Consider the following 6,757-nt stretch of genomic DNA (forward strand, 5'->3'; position numbering starts at 1 on the left):
CTACTCTACGGGGTACACATGCAAAGGCAGCCTTGGTTTGGCATGAGCGAATAATGGCTTAGCCAAAAATAGATCATTAGCCGATTCAGAGATATTTATCGATTCGCCTGACGGAGCACTCCACTCGAACCCTTGAATAAGTCTAGCTAATAACGTGATAGTAATTGCTGTCCCAAATGCACCACCAACTCATCCTCTATGTCCAGTAGTAAACGATATGAATCGTAGGTCCCGCTCGGCAAGATCCACATTAGCTACTCCAGCATCTTTTGACATTAAATGACGCTCGGGGTTGAAATTTAATGGTTCATGCCAAATTCTAGGGTTCCAACCTAATCCTGTTAGACTTAATAATATGTAACTTCCTTTCGGGATAAAATAGCCTTGATACTAGTGTGTCTGAATTTGATACGTGCGGAGCGTTAAAGGGAGTGATTAGATGGAGCCTAAGTGCTTCCCTAGCACAAGCTTTTACATAATTGAGTTTTGGAAAATCAGATTCTTGGACCCAACGGCTCTTACCGACCACCATATCGATTTCTTATGTAGCTTTTATGAGGATATCCGGCTGATTTATCATCTCTGCCATGGCCCATTCAACTGCATTGGCTGGATTATCCACCGTTCCAATTATTAATTCCTGTCATGGCATAGTTATACATGAAGGCAAAACCAGGATAACATCAACAGAGAAAAATTATCTGAGACTATATACATATTGATATTTAGTTTTTAATCGGTAAAAAAAAACACACACACGCACAAAGATATTATTAAAAGAAAATTGTGTGTGTAAAACAAATAAACAATCTTACCACTGTCAAAAATTAGTGCCTAGTTCGTGTATGTGTTTTCAGTTATTTGTTAGTCTTCAGTTCTGTTTTGAACGTGTCAGTAGTAGTGTCTTCAGTCTTGCTTTGAACGTGTCAGTAGTAGTGGAAGTCGTGAGTCGTTGTTGCTGGTTTGTAGGAGTCTGTTAGTAGTGAGTCATGTTCTCAACTAGTATAAATTGAGTCTGCAATGTATTGAAGAAATCAATCAACACAACTAGTTAACATGAGAAATAGAATTCAGCAATATTCCAGTTCTTTCTCTTCTGATTTCTTCTCTATTTGTGTGATCTGATGAAGTAACAGATCATAGCATTATTTCTGTTATGGTCATCAGAGCAGGTTGAGAGAAACCTGTTTGTTCGAGTACAACTAGTTTGCTACAACATAAAAAAAAAAAAAAAAAATCTGAGAGAGAAGTCTAGTTTTTTGTTCTTGTCTGTGAAGATGAATGGTGGTAATTCGGCTCAAGTATGTGTGGAGAAGCTTGTAGGTAAAAATTACAAGTATTGGCGTTTGTGTATGGAGGCCTATCTGCAAGGTCAAGACCTGTGGGATCTTGTAAGTGGTGTTGATGTTATTCCTGACGACACTCAAGATAATGCTGAAGCACGTAGGAAGTGGAAGATAAAATGCGGAAAAGCTCTCTATGCCTTGCGAACATCAATCAGTAAGGAGTATATTGATCATGTTCGTGATGAGATTCGCCAAAACAAATTTGGGATAACCTTGAAAGGTTGAATATGAAGAAGAATACTGCCAAGTTACAATTTCTTGAGAATGAGCTTGCGACATTAAGTCAAGGAGGTATGTCCATCTCTGATTTATTTCTGAAAATCAAAAACCTTTGTGCTGAAATTTCAGAACTGGATGAGGAGGAGAAGATCAGTGAGGCAAGAATGCGGCGTCATATAATTCGATGCTTGAGAAAAGAATTCATGCCTTTTATTTCCAGTATTCAAGGGTGGACAACTCAACCGTCCATCATTGAGTTAGAAAATCTTCTCTCAAACCAAGAGGCGTTGATAAAGCAAATGTCAAGAAACCACATTTCAGAAGATGTACTTTTCACCAAAGAAAAATCAAGAGATGCTGATGGAGAGATGGAGGTCCGTGGAAAGAAGATTTTTAAATGTCACAAATGCGGGAAGCCTAATCACATAGCAAGAAATTGTCGCACGAGATATGAAGAATGGATTGAGTGTGTTAGGTGTGGAAGACGTGGTCACACCCAGCAGAGATGTCGTGAAAGCTCGTGGATGAAAATGCGAATGTCGTCCATGAAAAGCAGGATGATGACCCTAAATGGGAGCAATGTTTTTCAATTGAAGTTGCTGATATGAAGGAGAGTAAAAAGTTGTGTAATGCAAATGTCTCTATTGATTATACGAAGGAATGGATTGTCGATTCTGGTTGCTCACATCATGCAACTGGAAACGAGTCCTTACTTTCGGATGTCCGTAGACATGATGGAAGGAGAGAAATCGTTACAGCTGATAACTCGGTGCATCCAGTAGTGAATGAAGGGAAGCTGAATGTCATAGTTAAAAAACGAAATGGAGATAACGTAGATGTGGATAATGTATATCATGTTCCCGGACTGAAAAAGAACCTTCTGTCTGTTCCTCAGATAACCAAGTCGGGAAGGTATGTTCTTTTTGGTCCTGAAGACGTAAAGATTATCGAGAATATTAAATCATTAACAGGTGACATTATTCTCACTGGAAAGAAGAAGGAGTCCTTGTTTGTTATGACTGCAAGTGAAGCCTTTGTAGAGAATACTGGGAGGAATGATCGTGCATCTATTTGGCATGCAAGATTGGGCCATATTGGAAATCAGCTGCTGCAACAAATCTCTTCAAAGAAACTACTTGATGGTGTACCTGATCTGGAGAGAATACAACAATATGTCATCTGCCAAGGATGCCAATACGGTAAATCTCATCGTCTTCCGTTTAAAAGTTCAGTTAACCGGTCATCAAAAATGTTTGAATTATTACACTCAGATGTCACCGGTCCGACCAGAACTCCAAGTTACAGTGGCCTTCATTATATGTTGATCATTGTCGACGACTATTCAAGATACACATGGGTGTACTTTATGGAAAACAAAAGCGAAGTCTTCTCAAGGTTTATGGAATTCAAGAACAACGTAGAGAAGGAGTTTGGGTCAAAAATAAAGTGTTTGCGAACAGACAATGGAGGTGAATATATGTCAGACGAGTTTCTAACCTACTGCAGTCATCATGGCATTCGACGACAAATGACATGCCCAAGTACCCCACAACAGAATGGAGTAGCAGAACGGAAGATCGCACACCTCACCTCGATGAGTCTATCATGGTTGCACGATAAGAACCTTCCTAGAGAGTTTTGGGCAGAAGCAATGCAGTGTTCTTGTCACGTGGTAAATCGATTGCCGCCATGGCCAGGTACCGAAAAATCTCCATTTGAAATTCTATTTCATAAAAAACCAGATGTGAGTTATTTTCGTGTATTTGGGTCTATATGTTATGTACATGTGCCTAAAAGCAACAGAACAAAACTAGACCCAAAAGCTAGAAAATGCATCTTTGTGGGTTATGACCCATGTAGGAAAGGGTGGAAATGTATGAATCCAGAGACGAAGAAGTGTGTCACCTCTCGAGATGTGATATTCGACGAGGTATCAAATTATTACACTATTCCTAACATGGTTACCAACTTGGAGGATGAAATTGATGATCCCGTTGCTGTGGATGGAGAAAATTCAGTGAGAAACCAAGAGGTGACAACTGATGGTGATATTACAAGTAGTAGGGGGAGCAACTCTGATGATTCAAATCAGCAAGAAGATTCTTCTAGGAGGTCAACAAGAGCAAGAAACAACCTAAGCATCTCAAAGATTATGTGATTCAATTAAACCCTTGTACTGTGACATCATGTTTTCTTTCAGGAAATATGACTGGACTTGAGCCCTCATGCTACAAAGAAGCTCAAGGAATTTAAAATGGGAGGATGCGATGATGAAAGAGGAAATCTCAGCCCTCAAGAAGAACAACACGTGGAGTTAGTACCAAAGCCTAAAGATACCGAGCTAGTAACCTGTAAATGGGTTTACAAGTTAAAGAAGAAGGCTCACGGAGCTGTTGATCGATACAAGGCACGCCTATTGCTCGTGTTCTCACAAAATTATGGGTTGGATTATGAAGAGACATTCAGTCCTGTCGCAAAAATGGTAACAGTAAGAAGCGTCATTTCATTTGCAGCGCACAACTCCTGGAATATGTGGCAGTTTGATGTCAAAAATGCATTCCTCTATGGTGAACTGGATCGAGAAATCTTTATGGAGCAGCCCCAAGGTTTTATCTCAGAGCAGTACCCGGATTACGTTTGTCGACTAAAGAAGGCGTGTACGGTCTTAAGCAAGCTCCACGTGCTTGGTATGGTAAGATTTCTGAATATTACTTTCTGTGGCTTTAAGATTTCAGAATCAGATTCTAGCTTATTTGTTAAAATGAAAACAAATATGTGTACCATGATATTGTTATACGTGGATGATATGATAATTACGGGAGACGATGTTGCTGAAATTGCACGTCTTCAAGATAACTTATCCGTTCGGTTTGAAATGAAAAACTTGGGAGAAGTTGGATGCTTTCTGGGGCTTGAAATAGAAAAGGCAGATGGTTATTTTGTTTCTCAAAAGGGGTATGCTACCAGTTTAATGAAGCGTTTTGGCATGGATGATGCAAAACCAATGGCTACACCTATGGAGGCTGGTCTCAAATTATTGAAAGATGAAGGGAAGTTATTGAAGGATCCAACCTTATATAGACAACTTGTGGGTAGTTTAATCTATTTAACTATCACAAGGCCTGATATTCTGTATGATGTTGGAGTTGTTTCTCAGTTTATGGAGAAACCTTGTGTGTCTCACTGGATTGCAGCAAAAAGAGTTCTACGTTATGTCAAAGGTACTTTGGAGTATGGTCTTATGTACACAGGCAGTAAAGAGTGTTCGTTGCACGGATTCGTTGATGCAGATTGGGCTGGTGATATGAATGACAGGCGCTCAACTACTGGATATTGTTTCTATATGGGTTCAGCAGCAGTTTCCTGGTGCAGTAAAAAGCAACATACTGTGGCACTTTCAAGCACTGAAGCTGAATATGTGGCATCAACTATGGCTACACAGGAGTGCATTTGGCTGAAAAGATTGATTGGTGATATCAGCAACAAGGTAGACTATTCAGTACCTATCAAATGTGATAACCAGAGTGCAATGCAGCTTGCAGCAAACCCGGTGTTTCACGCTCGCAGCAAACACATCGAAATTCAACATCATTTTGTTCGTGAGAAGGTGCTTGATCGAGAAATAGAGCTGCAGAACATTCCAAGTGAAGAACAAGTTGCAGATGTCTTTACCAAAGCACTTGGAAGAGTTAAGTTTGAAAATTTTAGGAACCTTCTTGGAGTAATTGACGTAACTATGCACTAAGGGGGAGTGTCAAAAATTAGTGCCTAGTTCGTGTATGTGTTTTCAGTTATTTGTTAGTCTTCAGTTCTGTTTTGAACGTGTCAGTAGTAGTGTCTTCAGTCTTGCTTTGAACGTGTCAGTAGTAGTGGAAGTCGTGAGTCGTTGTTGCTGGTTTGTAGGAGTCTGTTAGTAGTGAGTCATGTTCTCAACTAGTATAAATTGAGTCTGCAATGTATTGAAGAAATCAATCAACACAACTAGTTAACATGAGAAATAGAATTCAGCAATATTCCAGTTCTTTCTCTTCTGATTTCTTCTCTATTTGTGTGATCTGATGAAGTAACAGATCATAGCATTATTTGTTAACCACTGCTTGAGCTTTAATCTCTTCTTCTGATAACAATGGCTTCCCTTGTTTGTCCTTTAGCGAAATAAGCACATCTAGCAAATCTTCAGGTACTTTGTTCTTCATGGTTTTATTGCTCCTTTGTCGAATCCGTTCTTCAATAATTGGATCATGATACTTATTCACAACCCCCAAGGCTCTTTTCATGACCATCTAAATCTAACCATATCAAGTAAGGCAAATAATCTTGTACACCAAAAGTATAAACATGATATAGGACTTCAAAAGCTGCATTTACATGCTATATCTCTTCAATACCGGGTCCTCCATCTTTTCTTCCTTTGCCAAAATATCTATTACTGAAAATCATTTTTCTAATTACGTTCCCAGTGAATCGCCTCGTCAGTAATATTATATTGATCACTTCACCTCCACTCAACGAGTTTTTGTTACACTGATTATGTAGATAGAACACAAGGTTGTTAGCTTCCTCATTTCTCTTTCCGAGAAGCGATTTCAGTCGAGCATGACTGACCATTTCGGAAGTTACAACTCTTCTCATTTTCTTCCATTGGTCTCCCCATGGTGTAACAATAGTGGTTAAGAACCCACGACTTAAATGCTCAGTAGCCATTGTTCTAGGCCTTGATGTAAATACTGCATCTTGTTTTTGCAAGAATTCTCGAGCAAGTTTTGGAGAAGTCACGGGAATTATATGAACATTCCGAAGACGAATGCATGCGAATTCAGTATTCTTTTCTTTCATTAGACCTAGTATCCATTTGTATCTTGGCTTATTTCGAACTAAAGCGGGTATACTACCCAAAATTGGCCAAGGTGATGGTCCTGGAGGTAATGGAAATGATGTTGATAAAGATGGCTGTTTTTTAAGGGTATTCACCACAAACTTGATGAGAAGAAGTACAATTATTGATGCAAGAATAGTTGGCAAATAGCTGGTATTGAGTTCAACTATTGCTAGGGTGGATGCAGAATCCAGCCAAAGGGTAGTATTAATGAAGGTTAAGAAAGAGGTTGTGTTGGCCATGCCTGCCTAATTTCTTCAGATAATGAGGGTTTTAGTGCAGAGTAGTAGCACAACCGGATCATGCATTTATACAC

At 39.4% G+C, this 6,757-nt stretch overlaps 1 pseudogene; it reads right to left on the bottom strand.

Moving 5' to 3' along the window:
- Positions 1-6,683, bottom strand: LOC113338597 (annotated as a pseudogene).
- Between the last annotated feature and the right edge of the window lie 74 nt (positions 6,684-6,757).

This window comes from Papaver somniferum, unplaced genomic scaffold, assembly GCF_003573695.1.
Source record: "Papaver somniferum cultivar HN1 unplaced genomic scaffold, ASM357369v1 unplaced-scaffold_19, whole genome shotgun sequence".
NCBI lineage: Eukaryota > Viridiplantae > Streptophyta > Magnoliopsida > Ranunculales > Papaveraceae > Papaver > Papaver somniferum.